General features: G+C 41.6%; 1 protein-coding gene across 3 annotated transcripts in view; it reads right to left on the reverse strand.

Moving 5' to 3' along the window:
- MAML3 (mastermind like transcriptional coactivator 3) overlaps nucleotides 1-18,111 on the reverse strand; it is a 253,271-nt gene that overhangs the window by 229,481 nt on the left and 5,679 nt on the right. For all 3 annotated transcript variants that reach the window (XM_040699525.2, XM_040699524.2, XM_040699521.2), the window contains 2 exons: nucleotides 17,384-17,502; nucleotides 14,932-15,098 (listed from right to left, as the gene is read on the reverse strand). The gene's annotated coding sequence lies outside the window, so the exon portion shown is untranslated. The remainder of the gene's footprint in view (nucleotides 1-14,931; nucleotides 15,099-17,383; nucleotides 17,503-18,111) is intronic.

The raw sequence follows: 18,111 nt of genomic DNA on the forward strand, positions 1-18,111 counted from the left end.
CACACACCCATTCGGTGCAGGAGCAGCGTAACAGAACTCGTGTCTTTGTTATGCTGGGCGTAAACGCTCCGATTCCCAAACGGAGGTCTCAGACCATCCTGTTGCAGCTCATCTGAGCGCTGAGCATGGTGCTGGATGCACAGCAGGACCTTGGCTATCCCCAGCTGAGCCCACGGTGAAGCCACCCCTGCAGCAATGAGGTCCTCATCTCACTGACCTCAGCCAAGCGCTGTGCCCTTCAAGCTGTGCTCAGCAAAGCATACTTGAGCTCTCGCCCCCCTAAGCATGAGAAGATACGCACTGAAGGAAATAGACCGGCTTTGGGGTCGATCCCAGGAGATGCAGAGCTGATCAGATAAATGCTTAGAGCCACAGAGACTCTCAGCGTTTTGTTAAATTGGACCCAGAGTAGTAAAACATTTTATTCCAAGCGTATTTTCATACACAAATACGTGTTGCACTCCTCTGCTCGCAGAGATTTCTCTAGCGCTGTGTTTTAGTTCTCATGTTCTTAAACAGAGTTTTCCTTAATTTCCGCATAAAGGCTTTGAGAATCCCTCTTCTGCCTTTAGAGAGGGTATTACATAATTTTATTCAATACACTGTTCTGTAAATTTAGCTCTTCATATTCTGAAATCACAAGGAGAAGTGAAGTTGCATCATGTGAATTATGAAGCGATAATGTCTTTAGTTCTGTCCCAATCAGAAGTGTAACCGTTTAAGGCTTGGAATAATCATGTTCAAACGTATTCAGATTATAATTACTTTTCTTCTGATAATGATAGCTTGTCTGATTGGATGATTACCTATTTGACTTTGATAAGTCTCGAAGGTCAGAGAACATAATTACAGACATCTGTTTTCTAAGAAAAATAAACTCTTGGAAAATAATATTTAAAGTGGCATCTGCAAATAAGTGTTTTAGAAGCGTGCTGCTCGTGTGAAAGTCACAGGCAGACAAATAAAACAAAAGCCAATTGTCAAAATACCAGGTTAGCACACTTCCTTTGTAAATAACGTCCAAGTTTCCTTCTGACACTTCTATAAGCATAAATAACTTGTCTGATGAGAATATGTTTGAGTAGACATTAAGAATAAAAACAAATGAAATAAAACAATGCATGCGCTCTACTTGTTTCAACTACTCTTGTAGGCATCATTTGTTTGAAAATAAGATCATTTGTTTAATCAGAAGGACAAGAGATTACATTCATCTCCTCCTGTTATTCCTGAGGAAAGAAGAGGAATACAACTATACAGAAGCCTCTGGAAAAAGGGGTGAGAAAAGATCCATAGAACATAAGATTTCTGGATAGCAGAGGTTCACCACTCCAAAAGCTTTTGCTTTGCCTCGTATTGTATTGTCTGCAGTAAGTTCCTTCTCTATTGAGTGAGTACAAAAACGCTGTCAAACCACAATTCCCTACTCAAACTAAGAACTTTTCTCTGCTGCCAACCAGCCTATTCTTCCACATCAACAAAATTCAGATAGCGCCAATAGTTTTAATCCTCAGCAGGCACTCAGACACCTTTCCAGAAACGTCTGTGGTGCTTTCCCTTTGTGTGGCTGATTCTACAGAACGTAGATTTCAGGTTTTTATTTCCTATTTTTATTTTCTAAGTGTAAATAATGACACATAACTAAAAGGGTGCCCCCAGTGATGAAGCGCTGCTTAACATCGTTCAGGAAAACAAACAAACAGAAATCACCATAATCTACCAAAGGCAACTGTTGACATTAAACACCTCCTGTTCTTTAAAGCCACAATAAGATCAGCTTCAATATAGTTATTGTAAATAATCCGTTAGACTGGGACATTGACCATCCATTTATTTCCACTTGCAACCTTTCTTGTTTTGTGCAACTCCACGCTGAGGTGAAATTCCTAAATTCCTACACTTAAAATATGAACAGTGAAAGGAAACTGAGATATCATAACTTATCTTCCAAACTGGTCCTCAGAGGTAGGCTGAAAGCAGGTTAGAGTCCCTGTATCTTGAATAACACAGCCAGCTGGGTTACCCGACTGCAAGGAGATTAGCATCTCACAGAACTGAGAAACATCCATTCCAACAGAGGTCAGCCTGAGAATGAAAGAAGACTATGCAACACAGTGAGGAGGAACTCAAAAGCCTTGCATGGTGAAATTGCACTGACAGCATTCTGCCTCACTCAGGATGGAATGCAGAAGATAACAAGGAAAGCCACAGTCAGTATGGAACTGAGGATGCAGGCAGCTGGCATCGAAAGGCTTTGGAGAAGTAGCAGGATGGCTTTGTATTTTGTACACTGAAATTATAAACCAAAAGATCAATAACCTGAAAACGTGCAACTGACTTCCAGAAGAATAACCACACAGCTCAGTTTAGTTTTAAAGCACCAAAAATAAATAACTAAATAAGCAAAAATGAGGGAAAAAAGCCATAATCTGAAGACAAGCAAAGAAAAAAACGGGCACATAGGTGGCATTTCTTAAAAATCTGAAGGTCTAAAAATCTTTTGGCTAAAGTATGATATACAGTACTGCGCTATAGCCCTCAAAATTAAAAGACACTTGTTTTGGTTTGTTTGTAATAAAAGACTGAACTCTTTTAATAAAAGATTTCACGTCAAGGAAATGAAATGCTGAAGAAAAGCGTACTCGAATTTTGTTAATATATAATAATGAAACCAAAATAGTCTCTTGCAAATGGGTTTTTTCAACACAAATGCAAATTAGTATTTGATAACATTTAGTTGTTTTCCTGTTTCTGTACTTACATGAGAACAAATGGAGATGAGTAATGGGACAGATTAACCCCAACTCAAATTGGTATTGTACAAATGTACAACAACAAACCATTCTCCAGAGAGGTCTAAACAGATGTGCCAGCCAGATGACAGGAGAAAGCATATTCCCAAATCAGAGAGAGGGAAAAGGGGACACGATACGTTAATGACCTTGCCCAAACTCATGCTAAACACTTTCTTTTCCTTTCTTTTTGGGTTTTCTCTTCTTTTTTTTAATGCAGTTTGAATCAGCCTCCTGATTTTCTAATCTCTTTGTCTCCAGGAATTATTCCTCTTCTCCTCTTTCCAGGACAGGATCAAAATAAATCCATTGATCAAAATAAATAAATAACAAAGAATATTACTGTTGCCACCACAGCTCTATTACGGGGAGGCAACAATATGTGCAGTGCAGCCAGCAGCAGGCTAATGCCACAGTTTACATCAGCAGAGGTACTACATTTATACCAGGTACCTTCGCACCCAGTAGCGCTTCTCATTGTATCTGCCAACCTTCTGATCTCACCACCTCTCCCTTAGGGCAGATCACAACTTCAAGGTAGGTTTAAAAAAGCATCCAAGGGGCTGGCAGGCTGAGGGGAAAAATCATGGGCTACTTCTCATCTGGCAGGATGAGGGCAGGACAGAGAAACTGCTCCTCTCATTTGATACAGGACCAGGACCACAACAAACCAAACAACAACCACTCCTGAGCTGTGCTTTGCAGCAAAAAAAAAGCATATCTGAGGTTTCGGGGCATATCCTATATTTTTTGGTGCAAGCACTGCCTTAAGTTAAGTGGAACACAGCTGAAAAGAAAGGCAGATCTGATCCCTCAAGAAGCGTGCTAGTGGCCAAAGAATTCAGATCTTGCTTCTCTGTTCAACCACCTCCACCCAACAGCGTGGTCTTCAGGCTCCTTTTACTGCATTGTCTACATAAATAAAGGCATGGAAATTGAAGAGTTAAAAATGACTCCACATACGCTATGTGAACCAGAACCATCGTTAACAAATGTACATTCACCATGTGAGAAGAGACCGGGTGCTGCTCCTCTCTCAGAATTTCTTTGCTGCAGAAGATGGGCGAAGAGGTTACCTCACCAGCTCCTTTGTTAATTAACAGGACTGGAAGCAGTCAACCTGAGGGCAGGCTGAAAATACAGAGACTTTCAAGTAAATCTTAAGAGGTCGTATGAACTCCTCCCTGCTCGAAACAGGTCTGAAAACAAATCATCTTATTACATTATTAGTTTTATTACTGTTATGCCAAGCAGTGCAAGACACAGATGGAAAGAATTCAGCTGGCGTATCCGTGCTTACAATGGGCTACCAGCTGTAACCATGTCCCTCAGCACGCACGTGCACTTAAAAACAAAAAGCTGAGGAGCATTTCAACAAAGCAGCATACTGATGTGTTTGTTTCCTCTTTGTTCTACTTCTCAAATGTCTCACTGTGCAGAACATTTCACCATTCCAGCCATGACACGAAGTTACGCACAATATACGTCCAGAGATCCATATGGTATCACAAAGATGTATCATAGTCATCATTTTGTCACTGTCAGTGCTAATATAGATGATTGGTATTGCAAAATACCGTAACAGAACAACTGTTGCACCTCTTCAAATCATAGGTCAATACTAACCATCAAGAGGTCACTTTCTAATGAGTTAAATGTAATTTAGAACAAGAAGCCTGATCTCTCTTGAAGTGGACTTTGAGCTGGCTTTTCAGTTCAGAGGGGAAAGGAGTTATTTTACAACCAAGCTGTATTTTTAGAGCTTAGAGCAGGCAGCGAAAAGGAGACTCCTGAACAAATCCTTGTTCCCAAAGTAGACGTCCTTTGCAGTAACTTCACAAAGAGGAAACAGCAATTCAGGTACATTTTGACATGGCTATCCATGAGGTTACTTCGCAGTGTATAGCCTTGCTTGGCAGGTTAGATTATTTTTGAGCATCCTAAAGAGAGAAGAAGTTATACACCTTTGTGCAGGACACTATGTTATTGTGACAGACGTACATTTTAAAGCCAAGAAGCCTTCAGCATACAGTGACCGGGCAAGCCTTCCAGGGCTAAGTCTTTCCTCACATATAGTCACCTGGGTCCTGGCTTTCACTGACTGCCACGAACAGCAGGAAAATGAAGATGTTATAAGAGGCAGTTCGTCCCTGCAGCTGCTGGGAACAAGAGAACTAAATGCCATGATTTCACTCTGCCTAGTTTGAATGATACGGGTGTTCCCTTCGAAAAAGTCAGTCCCCTATGCTGGGGGAGCAGTGTGTTTATACAGGCTCCTTGTAAAGGCACCACTATGGAGGGAAAATGTCTGTATGTTTCATGAAAGAATCATAGGTGCTTACTGAAGTTAGTTTTCAAGGGCTGAACTCTTCAGCTCCATAAGCTAATACGTTTTAGCAACAGATGCTAGAAATGATGAAAGTCAGCAAAGTTAAACCTGCCCCAGGAAAATAGGAAATTTGCTGTGAAAGGACACAGGACTACCAGTCTCAGTGATACTTCCAGTTGTTAGACTACCGTCTCCTACAAAAAGGATTGTAAGATACCAGGAGTGATACAGAGTGCCAGAGAAGACAGAAAAACCTCAATGCTGGGCAAACATCACAGCTGAATTCTGCCCATCACTGCAGCACAGTAACTCAGCAGAATGCAACTGACATTGCTGCTCTCCACTCCTAATGCCTCTGTGTCTCACAGCCCATCTATTCCTCCCTTGGCTGTTCTCTTTGAGAACAGAATGAGCCACACGATCATAACTCTCACTTCCTTGTGGAACAAACCTTCCTTCCTCTTCTATTTTAAGTTGTTAAATACCAAATCAACACATCCCAAAAGGTTCCCAAGTCTAAAACCTCACTCCATGTACCTGCCACTTTTGTAAATTGGGGACTTGCTTTCAGCACCAACCAAGAGAAAGGAGCAGCTATCAGAACATCATCCTGCTTCGAGAAGCCAGCAGCTTTCCCTCACATTAACTCTCAGCAAGTCTTCACAGGGAAGTACACCAAGAATGCTCTCTGAGCTGCAAGTCAGCCTTCACGTGAACTAGTCTTCTTATTACGATGAAGAGATGGTTCAGGGAACATAGGAGAAAGATCCCCGGCAACAGAACATGGTTATGGCCCACCAAAGATTCCACTTTTCAGTAGAACTGTAAAGTTTACCTAGATGGAATTATATATCATTTGTACCATATAAATTAATTTACAATACAGCTTTATTCCAGGAACTGTTCTCAGACAGCAGCAAATCCCGTGGCTGCTTGTCTGTCAGATTCTGTCGGTAGTCTTAACTACATGGAAAAGCTTAAGAGAATCATCTGCTGTAAGGATGGGTGCACAACATGGATGCAGTCACAGTACCAAAGCTGCTGATTTGAGAAGCAGCAAAACAGTGAAGAAAAAGACCCACTATGACCTTATAATCAGATTTACACACAGATCCCGGCTACAGTATGCTGTCATAGGAAAACAGTGCTTTGAAAACCTCTGTTGCAGTTTACTGCTTACCTCTTTTGTCTGTTGTTTTGCCCTTCCTTCCACTTTCTCTCAAACTGTTTGATACTGTTCTAATAGACAGCTGCTTGAGACAGATGACCTTTACTTTCCATTAGAAGTTAATTTGTTCAGCACGAGCTGACTGCCTGTATAACATATCTAGAGACACAACTTCCCCACCCGCACAGCTAACACTCCAGTTCTTATCTTGATTATCACAACATACTTCTCCTTGGCCTTGACAGATGCAATCCCGTCTTTCTTACTTCATTCAAAATACTGTGGCAAAGATGATTTCTCCTGGCTCATCCCTTTGACCAGGCCACGTCTCTCCCGGCAGTTTTCAAACACCAGCTGCTTCTCTGCAAACACAACCTGCCCATTCTGATTCCTGAGGTGTCTCAGCCCTCTCCCTCCTCCTCCTCATGCCCTGCTGAGGTGCTCCACTCTGCTCACACGGAGATGCAGGCCTGGCTCTCACATTCCTGAGCCTTCTGCCATGCTCCCGTGGTGACCAGGAGATCTCTCAGGGCAGCTGCAACATATTGGCAGCATTACCCTTTTGTCTTCCTTTGCAATTCCCTTCAGAATGCTCTCCCCCTTGATGCCCTAAAGAAAAGCTTGGACATCAGTGAGTCAAAGCTTGGAGTGTCAGTGAGTCAAAAACATCGCCTGGCACATCGCCATCACTATCCCACTGTTTCCTCAAGCATCCTCCTCTTTTTAGTTGGTCCAAATTGCAACCTCTTTGCAGCTATGATCTTTTTGTTCTGTATTTGTTCAGACACTGAAAACCCCATCTGTGGTTAAGGGTCAGGTACACACATAAATAGAAGCAATAATGAATCCACAGAAGTTCACAGGTTCTTTGGGAGTATACTGTAGGCCAGAATCTGAGGAGCTGCCAGTATGCTCAAGTCTTACTTGTAAGGTGTACTACCTTTATGATATATTACATGCATAATTGCGTTGACACCCTTCAGTATTTCTAAAGGACTTCAGAATATTTCTGGGTAGCATTTCTGGCAAAATGTTAAAGGCATTTTGGCAAAACCTAAATAAATTTGGGAGTTAAAAATTAGGAGAAAATCCCCCAGGGGGTTGTCAGAGCTGCTGGAACAGCTGTAAGAAAGGACCTTACAAACTACTGCACTTCATTTCAAATCCAGAGGTAAACTTTACTGTGAAAGCAACTATGGTGCTAGGAAGCTTGTAGAAAAAATGGTTTTTAATGGTCCCATGAGTTGAAATATTTGAGACGAAGAGCGCAACTGTCCATCTGTAGAAATCCTCTTTATTCTTTGTTCTGTGTTGATTAATTTAGTAGGTTCAAGTATGCAACCCAGTCCAATGCTCTCCAAAAGCACGTTCCCTTGCATTATATCTAGCCTGGTTCTCTTAGCTTCCAGTGATGGAGCAGGTTTACTTACTTGTTAAAACCTGACTACTGTTGTTCTGTAGCCAAAATAGCCTGATCTGAGTCAAGTTTTACTCCTTTAAATTTCATCCTTTTGATTCCAGCATACCACTCCACATATCCAATCTCCATCCTTGCTACCTACGTGGTCCAGTATCCAGAAGCACTTGTGTTTTTTTTGATGTAAAACTAGAAAATCCTTCTAATCTCTCCTTATAAATAATATTTCTTCTGAAAATGCATTTTAATGGACATCATACAGACTAGAACATGGGAAAATGTCCTAGCCACGAAACATTCCAGTTCTGCTTCCAGACTTCAATTCAGGAAGGTATTCTCTATTCCCCTTTCAGGTAACAGTACCAGTTTGTTTTGTAAAGCACCTCGTACTAAATGACAGCATTTGAATACAAACAGTAGTTTCAGATATGGGAAAACATCATTGATATTAATACTGCTTCTCTTTTTTGTAATTTTTAACTGAAGGTTGGGCACATTATAAGAAAAACACCAAAATTAGAAGTTATAAATAAAATGTCAGAACTTGTCTTGTTTTTTAAAAACATTCATGCTGAATTTGCTTCTCATTATTATTTCCATGGTTTCACTCAAAAGCCCAGGCTGGAAAGGATGATTTTTTACCCAGAATTAATGATCATCTCTCGTCTTAGAAAAGAAAAAATCATGATGAATGATTACCCCTTCTTTCATGCTTCTCGTCTCTTTAAATTTTATACAACTTCTCAACATCTGCAGTTCTTCATTACCTGTTTTTTTTCCTTCTGCTACAAGAAGAAAGTAGGTACTACTAAGCCTTTGTCCATGAATGTAAGTTTTATCTACTAAGGCGTATTAGTTCAGGAATCGATTCAAAGTCAACTGAAGACAATTCTTAATCAGCTTTGGAAGACCTACAAATCACAGGAGGCATTCCAAAACTGGGCAAATTCACACATCTTCCTTTCAAAGTCCTTGCCAATTCCAGCGGTCTTCTTCCTTACGTATATGAAATACTGCAGGCCTTTCCAAAATATATCACGACTGTTCTCCTTACCTCTCCCTAATCCTCCTGAATTCCTGTTTTTTCACCCAGACCTTCTGAAGAACGTCCCCCTCTGATCAAGCTACTGTGCTGAGTTAGGAGGGGTGCCTCTCTAACAGCAGACCACCAGTCAGGTTACTGAGCTCTGCTCTAAGCGCGTTCTCAACACATGCAAAGATAACTTCATCATACTACAGTTTTTTCAGGAAAGGAAGGAAACTGTAAAAGGCATCATTTTAATTATACTGCCAACTTACACTTAATACTTCACTAGTGAAATTGCATACAATACAACTGCCAACGTACAGAAATGAAAGTGCATGCTCTCCTAAAAAGAGGTCGCAGGAAAACTACTTGAAAACCATGGCATTTAAGAGATTCGTGCATTAATTATCCCCACACTTAATGAATGCCCACATGCTCGAGCTACTGGAAAACAACTGCAAGAATTGCCTCCAGTCTGTGCCACACTAAGCCTGTACATGTGACCTGATACGGCTGACCAGTCGTGACCTATGTTCAGATGTACCAATCTTATTCTGAATACGGATACAATAACAATGAAGTGTTAGATATTGAACATTTTGCCTCAATATACACACTGAGACATAATGAAGGCAAAGGGAAGCATGTGCATCTCCAAGACTATTTGTGAATAATCTCTGCTCTTGACACAACTCAGCGATACGAGCTGAACTACAGCAAGTAAATTGCTCAGCTTTCTGTGTTCTATCACCATTATATTAATATCTTCTATGCTTTGGCTTAGCTATAACAAGAGCATGGATTGCTATTTATTTATCTATCCCGGGCAAGGCCTAACTTGTCGAGTCGGTGTGTAGAGATGAGAATTGCATTATTTAGCTACCTTGCACGAAACTGATTTAAATTAGAGATCTGTGATGTGGGCAATAAATACACAGCATAAAAATGCTAAAATTAAATAAGGGCAGACAACAACGAAAAGCAGACATAGAAACACTGAGTTTTGACTTCTTTGACTGTGCATGAGTAAGAATTCTTTGCTGAGTTTTCTTACTTTGCCACTCCTTGACCCAAGCAAACATTCCCTCAATAACCAGGAACTTTCATCAGGCTGTGTAGTTCCACTTTCTCTTCTCTCAGAAATACATTATGTCAAAAAACAAAGAAAACTGTTTTAACAATACTTACAAAATTGTACATAACAATGAGGCATGTTATACCAGGATGAAAAGCAGCTGAAATACACTTGAAGTTTGCCAATAGGTCTGTAACAAGTGACTGCAGAATCACAGAATGCCTCCTGTTGGAAGGGACCTTAAAGCCCACCCAGTTTCTCCCCCCCACTCTGCCGTGGGCAGGGCTGCCCCCACCAGCTCAGGCTGCCCAGAGCCCCATCCAACCTGGCCTTGAGCACCTCCAGGGATGGGGCACCCACAGCTCCTCTGGGCAGCTGTGCCATGTTCTCTGCTGACCCAAGCAACGACTGTTAGAGCAACTTCAATTTACCAAAAATAAAAATTAAAAAAATAAGTAGAAGAGTCTCTCAATTAGACCTCTTTTCCAAATGAACTTCCCTTTCTAAAAAAATGAAAACACTGCCCTCCTTTGGATCAGACATCAAAACTCTTCAGCTAGGTTAGAATACAGCAGGAAAATCTCTGCTCCTGCAAGAGTGAAGTCTGGCAGAACGTTATTGCATCCTTTAGCTGATTCCTATGTAATGTTCGTCTTGCAAAAGATCTTACCAACTATGCACCACATTTTGCTCTAATCCATCAATGCACAACTGTAGTATAGCTTAAGCAAAAGGTGAAAGAGCATTCTGGTTTGCTTTGGTAAGTTACCAAGAACCATTCTGATAGCACTCACAGAGTTGTAGGCAGTTGTAGGAAGAGAACAGTAAGTAGCATAACACAACAGTATAGAATTTTTGACTGCTATTTATTTCTAGATGTAAATAAGTACAGCTTATGCAAGGTGTAAAATTCAGGTGAAAGATGGTATCTAGATAAACCATAATAAATCAGATTAGAAGTCAGAGTAGCAACAGCGATCAATACTCAGCAGAAAATGCATGGTTTAAAATCTTATCTAAAAGGTATCACCCTCAGGAGGAAAAAAAACACGCATGCTGGGTTTGCCATGAACCTGTAAATGGAAGTATTCATTCAATTCAAAACCATGTAGTAGTATTTGGAATCAGCCTCTACTTGAAAGACAGTGAGCACACTTCTAGATGTTTTTGGATGTTACAGAAAGACTTAGCAACATCTTCCCTACTCTCAATGGAGAGGATAATTTGCACACAAAGTAATGAAGCTTAGAAAACATGTAGGTAGCACTCTCAGCCAAACAGATAAAATATTGATAGAGATCTGGTTTCCGTGCACAGGCAAAGCACACAACACACACAGCATAAATAATTAGCATAAATGAATACCAAACTCATCGCCAAAGACTAGCTGCGAATTCAGAACACTGCTGAGGTGTGGGAGTACCATTCCATCACGAGCAAATACAAGAAAAGGGACTGAAATCTACTGGAAAAGTCAAAGATAAAGGGGACTTTCTGTGGGAAAAAAAAAAAGAGAGAAGAGAAAAAATGTGTTTCTTTTTCCCTTTGTCAGGCAAAACACTGCCAGTTTGATCTGACTAATGAGAAAAAAGTGCTGTTAGAGCCGCCTTCTGAGAGGCTGCTTAGTTTTTGCACAGTTGTGTAGGGTTTGTCAAAGAAAAAAAATCGAGTAGGCATTGCAAATTCTGGCTCCTCACACATGGGCTGGATGTAGGGAGCTAATAAACCTTCCTTAAAAAGAACGCACAGAGCATAAGAAAGCTGTTTATTCATTAATCTCTTACACACGCATACTCTGTCTTCACCTCCTGTCTGAAATCGTTCTGCTGGATGCCACCTCTAAAGTTACTGCATTCATTACTAAAGGACAAAACTCAAAATATAATTATAAAGCAATTCTTTACCTTCCACTACAAAGGCGACATTCCACGCTATGTTCAGCATAATTTCCCTAAATATACAGCTAAACTCCCCCATCCATCCCGCAGGAGCAAGTACCAGACTCCCGCCTTGTATTTATGATCAAAGAGCAGGGAGCTGTGAACCACAGCACAAAGGTGAGCTACTGCCCATCAAATGATAATAATTTGCCCCTGTGGGAAGCAGACTACTATACTGAGTCTGCCAGAACTCGGCAGGAGTCAGGACTTGCACTAAGTGACTGATGACAGAAACAGGGTCAGGTAAAGAGGGCTGAGAAGGAAAGGAAAGGTACAGGTACACAGAAATAGGGACAAAGCAGAAGCATGGGTAGGGGTAAGTGTGGAACTGGGTTACAGAACAGTACAGTGTGGAATAGAATGAGGCAGGAAAGGGAGAAATGGATGTTACAGGTTTGCTTTAATCTACAGAAACATTCTTCCGTAAGACACGCTATTCTTCCATAAGACACACAAACCAGGGGTGGTTAGGGCTGCCCTGTGTTTGGCTAACTACAAATCCTTCTGGTTTTGATCCTGTGAAACTGCATGAAAGGCCTGATTCCTCTCAGTGGCTAAAACCACATCTCCTCCAGTGAAGAAGAGGAAACGCAACGCCGCGAGAAGCTAACAGATGTCCTGTTGCCATTTGCCATAGCTTTTGACTGAGAGAGAACAGCTTCCAGATCCATCCCACACTGCACACAAACTTCAGCTGGGGCACAGAACAAGCAAGGCTTTTTGTGCTGCTGCTGCTTCACCTGGTCAATTTGTTTTTACCTGATGGCACTCCAGACAATTCCATCACCAAATGCACAATATCTCAGAGCAATTTTTTCATCTCTTGGCTTCTGGGGATCGTTTTTTTTCATATCAAGACACTCACATACAATATATAGTTACCAGTGCATGGGCCTTGCAGCTAGCTCTCACTAAATGGCACATCATTACAACCCTTACAATTGTATCGTGGACTGCATTAATGTAATGGTGCATTTCTTCCAATTGTGAACTGATAGACTTTCATAGTATCTTAGCTTTGACTGTCTATAAAGTAAGATTTGCTTAGGTCTGAAGAGATCTTAGGAGCGCACACGCTCATAGCCAAAGTATGCAAAAGCAAATAAAACAATCCCAATATCTTTTATTTTTTGAATTAAAACCATTGAAGAATAGCATGCTTGAATCTTTGGGTTTGGCAATGCTATCACTATAATTTAGTTGGCTTTGAAATTGAGTTTGTTCATACACGGTTACCTCCTCCTTCCATCTTTCCAAAATCAAAACTGGAATCCTTTACTTTAGTACGACCTGATCCCCCCCCAGGAAAGCTCACAAAGGAAGCCCCTCAAAACCATAAAAGTCAATACTTTGTAACAACTGCTCCCACAATCTCTAATAAATAAGTCAATAAAGTACTTTCTAACAGTTTTTTCAGTCTTTTCTGACTTTTTAAGGAAGTACCAACTACTGGAAGATGTGTAGGATCTGGCAATGCTACTGAATGACACCAGGCACAACTCTATTAATAGTCACAGGGAAACAGCCCATCTTACAGAAGCCAGAATGGAACCAAAAATCTCTTCCTGTTTTAGAAACTGTTTGGTTTTTTTTTTTCATGCATAAGGTCTCTTTCAACTGTGATTTATTTTTTTTTTTTTTTTTGCTATTGTATCATTATAAGTGTTATTGATCATCCAGACCATTAAAAGCATTAGTCACGTTAAATAATTAATCTGTCCAGGCTAGCTTCAGCCACAGATGCCATCAGCAGTAACCTTCCAAAATACCTGTAGTAAAGAAAATTCAGCATAGCTGAAGTGTAAACAGACAGCATTCAAAAGCCAGCAAGACAAAAATGGTCCAGCAACCACGTCACATGATTATATCCCAGGGGGATTTCTGCCAAAGGCGTTAAATAATCACAGAGTTTTAAAGATGAGATATGCAACAACAGGAAATGCGAGACCTTCAAATGAGGCATCACTATGAGAACATCAATAACATTAGTAAAAGTCCAGGTCTTTGAAAAAAATGTATATATGTACATGAAAGAATTTGTCCTTCTCATTGTCACTCCCAGCATCTGACTGCTGAATGACTGACATCTTATTTTGCAGCTCACTGGCAGCTCAGTAGGCAAAGTGTGGCAGCCTGTTTACTGGCCTTGGCAAGGGTTTCAGGTATGTGACAGACCAGGAGGCAGACAGCAGCAGAAAAACTGACAAATGCCAAAACTCCCTTGGTACACAAAGTCAGCAAGACCAACGTAAGCTGTTCCGCGTGACCCCTCTTTAAAAGCCTCCAGCAACAGCAGGCGTCCCACTCAGGGTACCTGCAGTGAAGCTGATCAAGCCCAAGGCAGACAGAATTCAGGCAATAAGGAGACCACAATTAGATTTTTCAAAGTTTGAAATGGCAAAATACTTTAAAGTCCCTTATCTTTTCCTTCTAAGTGCCAAGACAGAGAAGATAGTGAAAAGACAGAGAAGAGCCTGTGGGCGGACACACTATTGGACTGTGTACCAGTATTTGTCTTGCTGCTGCAGCATGTGGTGCAGTAAAAGCCAGCTTATTGTGTTCCTGAAGCTAGCAGCAAGCTAGACTGCTTAAGTGCTCAAACTAGCAACCTCAGCACTTGAACCATCACAAAGGGAAATTTCTGTATCAAGATCCACATATTTGTACATATTACATATTTGCAATTCGTTTGCATAGTAAGATCAATTATTACGTTGTTGATTAATCAACAAAGGAATTCATAAACTGATTGGATCATCCCCAGTGAATACTGTTTTAATGACTACATATTTAAAATCTGAAGTATTTTCCATCTAGTTGCACTGTGGAATGGAAGAAGAACACGGGTTGGCTGGTTACATACCTGGAGGGCTCCCGGAAGGACCAAGGAGAGGGAAAAGTTCTTACAATCTGAGAGGCCACGTTCACTTTAGAAGGATGGTAATGGCCAGCCACATCAGAGAACACCAATAAGAGCATAAGGAACAGACATTCTGGAACAGTGTTACGCATCACCCAATTTTCTGCACGTTACCAAGAGCTGAAGGAAACATTCAGTATGGCCATAGTGATAAAGAACGCTTGTTGTCTGTTTCTAAAATGGCACACTCCAGTGAGTTAACCAATAATTTCCTAGTAGCTTTAATGAATGACGTGAAGGATCATGAGATATGTAGAAATTACCTGAGCCAACTCTGTCGCTGAATGAGTGCCATCTCCAGAGTTACAGATGGACGGAGTGAAGGAGGGCAAGCTTGCATTCAAAGAGAAAGGCAGACTAATGATTCTTAGTCACTTCCAATGTCCAATGAAAAGTGCTGATCTGCCTCATGCTGCATACACCAAGTCACCTAGGTAAGCATTATGAAAAGACACATCAAATGAAAGGAGTGGGAAATGGAACACACTGCTATAATTCACACACTAGTAAAATACAGGTAGCCTCCCCCGTTGCCCAGTCACTGCCTAGTTTTACAGCAATCACAATAGAATTAAACTTCAAGGAGTACGTGAAGTACTCTGAAGCAGTCCATCTTTTATTTTGCTTTTAATTTAGCAGACAAATGTTCCCCATGTCCAGACAGATGCACGGCAGGAAATCTGAGAGCGAAATGGACAAGTGTGAAAGAAAGTGGGCCTATTTCAAGACATACACACCCGACGTTACCAACAAGTCACTCATTTTCAGACAGCAGAGGGTCAGATCCCACTTAAAAATAATGACGGAGGCAGAAAACAATATGTACACTTGTATCAAAATTAAACGTAGCAAGTGAGTGGGCATGAGAGCGAGGGGGCAGTTGTCATGGATGGTTTCCAGGTGGCCAATTGTCAGTGCAGCTTCAGAAGCAGCATGCGCAAATGCTGACATCCATTTGCATAACATGCCCTCAGAGCTCGTCTCAACATTTGCAAGACTGCCACAGCAGAGCTCGTAAGTATCTTAAACTAGGGGAAGTGGTGAGGCAGGAGGGAAGAGCACATACACCTAGGAGACTCGCTGACAAGTACTAATACACCTCGGTGTACTGGTTAAATCTGCCAATGACACATTTCATACACTTCTGTCACCACCTCAGCAAACTGTTGTTCTGCAAGTAGGTTACTGTCATGCAGTGTCAGTCAGGCTAGCTCTGAGCATGCTGTGAATGTACTAGCACTATCACTGCCTTATTAGCATGCACTAAACACGTGCAGCAGTTCCCTTCTAAGTTCATTAAAACAGAAACACGCTGGCAGCCGTCACTTCCTAGCAAGGCCCGTATTTTTAAGACGCTGTGTTTTATACACTGTGTGTAACTGATAAAGTGGGTGCTTTTTTAGAACGTTTAGTGTAAGAAAAATAATTCCAAACATTGTGTTGTACGCCACAAAGCACTGGCAAATTTATGCACATGTGTGTTACAGAATGCACTGTCAGAGGTGGATTCTGCTCCTCTTTATACTTAGACATTGCCTCACTAGAAACCAACACAATGTACGTATGTTTTCAAAGGTGCTGACTACAAGCAGAAGGATTCAAAACAGTTATCCTTTCAGAATCCCCTATTAGTGTATGTAACGGACTGTGTAGCTTACACCTTACACACCTGCATTTGCACAGCTTGTCTTTGGAGTGGACTCCTGGTCAGACCAGCACAGCCTGACAGGACATCAGTCACACACCGTGCTACAGCAAGGACCTAACCTACCCAGAGCACTCCGTGCCCCCCCTAAACCAACATAAACCTACAGCTTTGGTGGTTTTGACTTTACAAAATAATAATAATAATATTTTGTATTGCTGATACTGAGAGCATTAGAACAACACCAGGCACCTCCCTACAATTACACTTTTGGGGCAAGGGGTCAGTGAAGTCTCTCAGCTGACTAACCCCCCGTATCTGACCCCTCTCGCCTCTCGAAGAATACGTGAAATAGAAGCACTGGGGAATGTTTCCAAAACAAAATCTTTTCTGCTCTTCCTCATAAGGCAAACATGAGGACAGCAAGCAGGGGGTACTCCTACTCCACGTGTGCATGGCTTCTCGGGCCCAAAGGCCTTGTTTTACAGACAGCAGGCCCCCACCAATGGAAGTGTTCCTCACCACAGCATTCCCATAAACAAGCATGTTTGAAACACGAGAAGCCTCGTGGGCAAGATGGAAACAAGAGTGCCTGTGGAGCCCACTCAGCTAAAGCCCATCCCTCTCTGCTAGGACACAAATTGAACTCCACGGACAAGCTGTGCAGGCCTCCCACAAACTTAACAGAAGTCCAGGTCTTCACAAACAGCAAAGGCCTCCTGGGAAACCATGCGGCTCTGTTAATAGTTGTGCATGAAGCAGTGTGCCTGGCCCAAAGGCAGCAGCCCGCAACCTAAGGGGATCGGTGTGCCTCATACTCCTTCACCCCAAGGAGGCCTTCTTACCCACTCTTATTAAATACAGCTTCTGCTCAGCATCACTTTTACCGAGGGCTGTCACCCAGACATGAATAACAGCTGCACAACTCCTGTATTCGCTATGCTACTGCACGAGTCTTTGTCTAACACTAGCTAATGATCTACCTGGAAACTGCTCCTACCAGAGGGAGCCCATACGGCCGGTCTCTTAGAACAACACTGACACAGGCAAGAGAAGTTAAGTATGCTTACCCTTGGTTCCATGGGCATGCAACTTTACAAAATGCAGAGGTAGTACTAACTAATTGTGTGAGTCTTCAGGATATGCCCTTCCAATCCAAGTTGACATGCTTCACCCATATGTAATGTGTCTGGGAACCAAAAAGGAAAAAGACAAAAATCAAAGTGTTTTCTAGCTATTGACAGGACTCTGAAGCATACTATTGTATCACTGAAAAAAGGAGAGAAGAATACAGAATCACCTCTCCTCAAGGGAAGACAACCACATTCCAACATGACAGCAAATAGGGATTGCAAGCAGTTACCGCTGGCAGTGGCCAAGCAAAGAGCAGGTAACAGCTGAACCACCAGTGGACGATGACAAAGCAGCTGTCTGCACAAGAGTCCATTCAGTGATCACTTTCTCCTCTCTCCCCTTCCACTTTTCATTCAGAATTTACAAATGAACATAAAATGTTACAGAAATGCAAGAAGGCTGTGCTTTGCATGGGTCACAACCAAGCTTGAATAACACTCGACACTATTCTGAGAATGCAAGGCATCCTTGATTTTCAGTAATCCCTGAAGACAGTTGTCAGCACCTTCCCTATTTTACAAGCTTAAATAAAAGCAAAAACACACACAAGCAGTTAAGGGACCAGAAGAAAGCATCACATCCATCACTTCTATAAGTTAGGCAACACTTGACAGAACTGAATTCAATTTTCAGCGAGACTTCAGAAAGGTTCCTAATTAAGAAA

Source organism: Gallus gallus, chromosome 4, assembly GCF_016699485.2.
Source record: "Gallus gallus isolate bGalGal1 chromosome 4, bGalGal1.mat.broiler.GRCg7b, whole genome shotgun sequence".
NCBI lineage: Eukaryota > Metazoa > Chordata > Aves > Galliformes > Phasianidae > Gallus > Gallus gallus.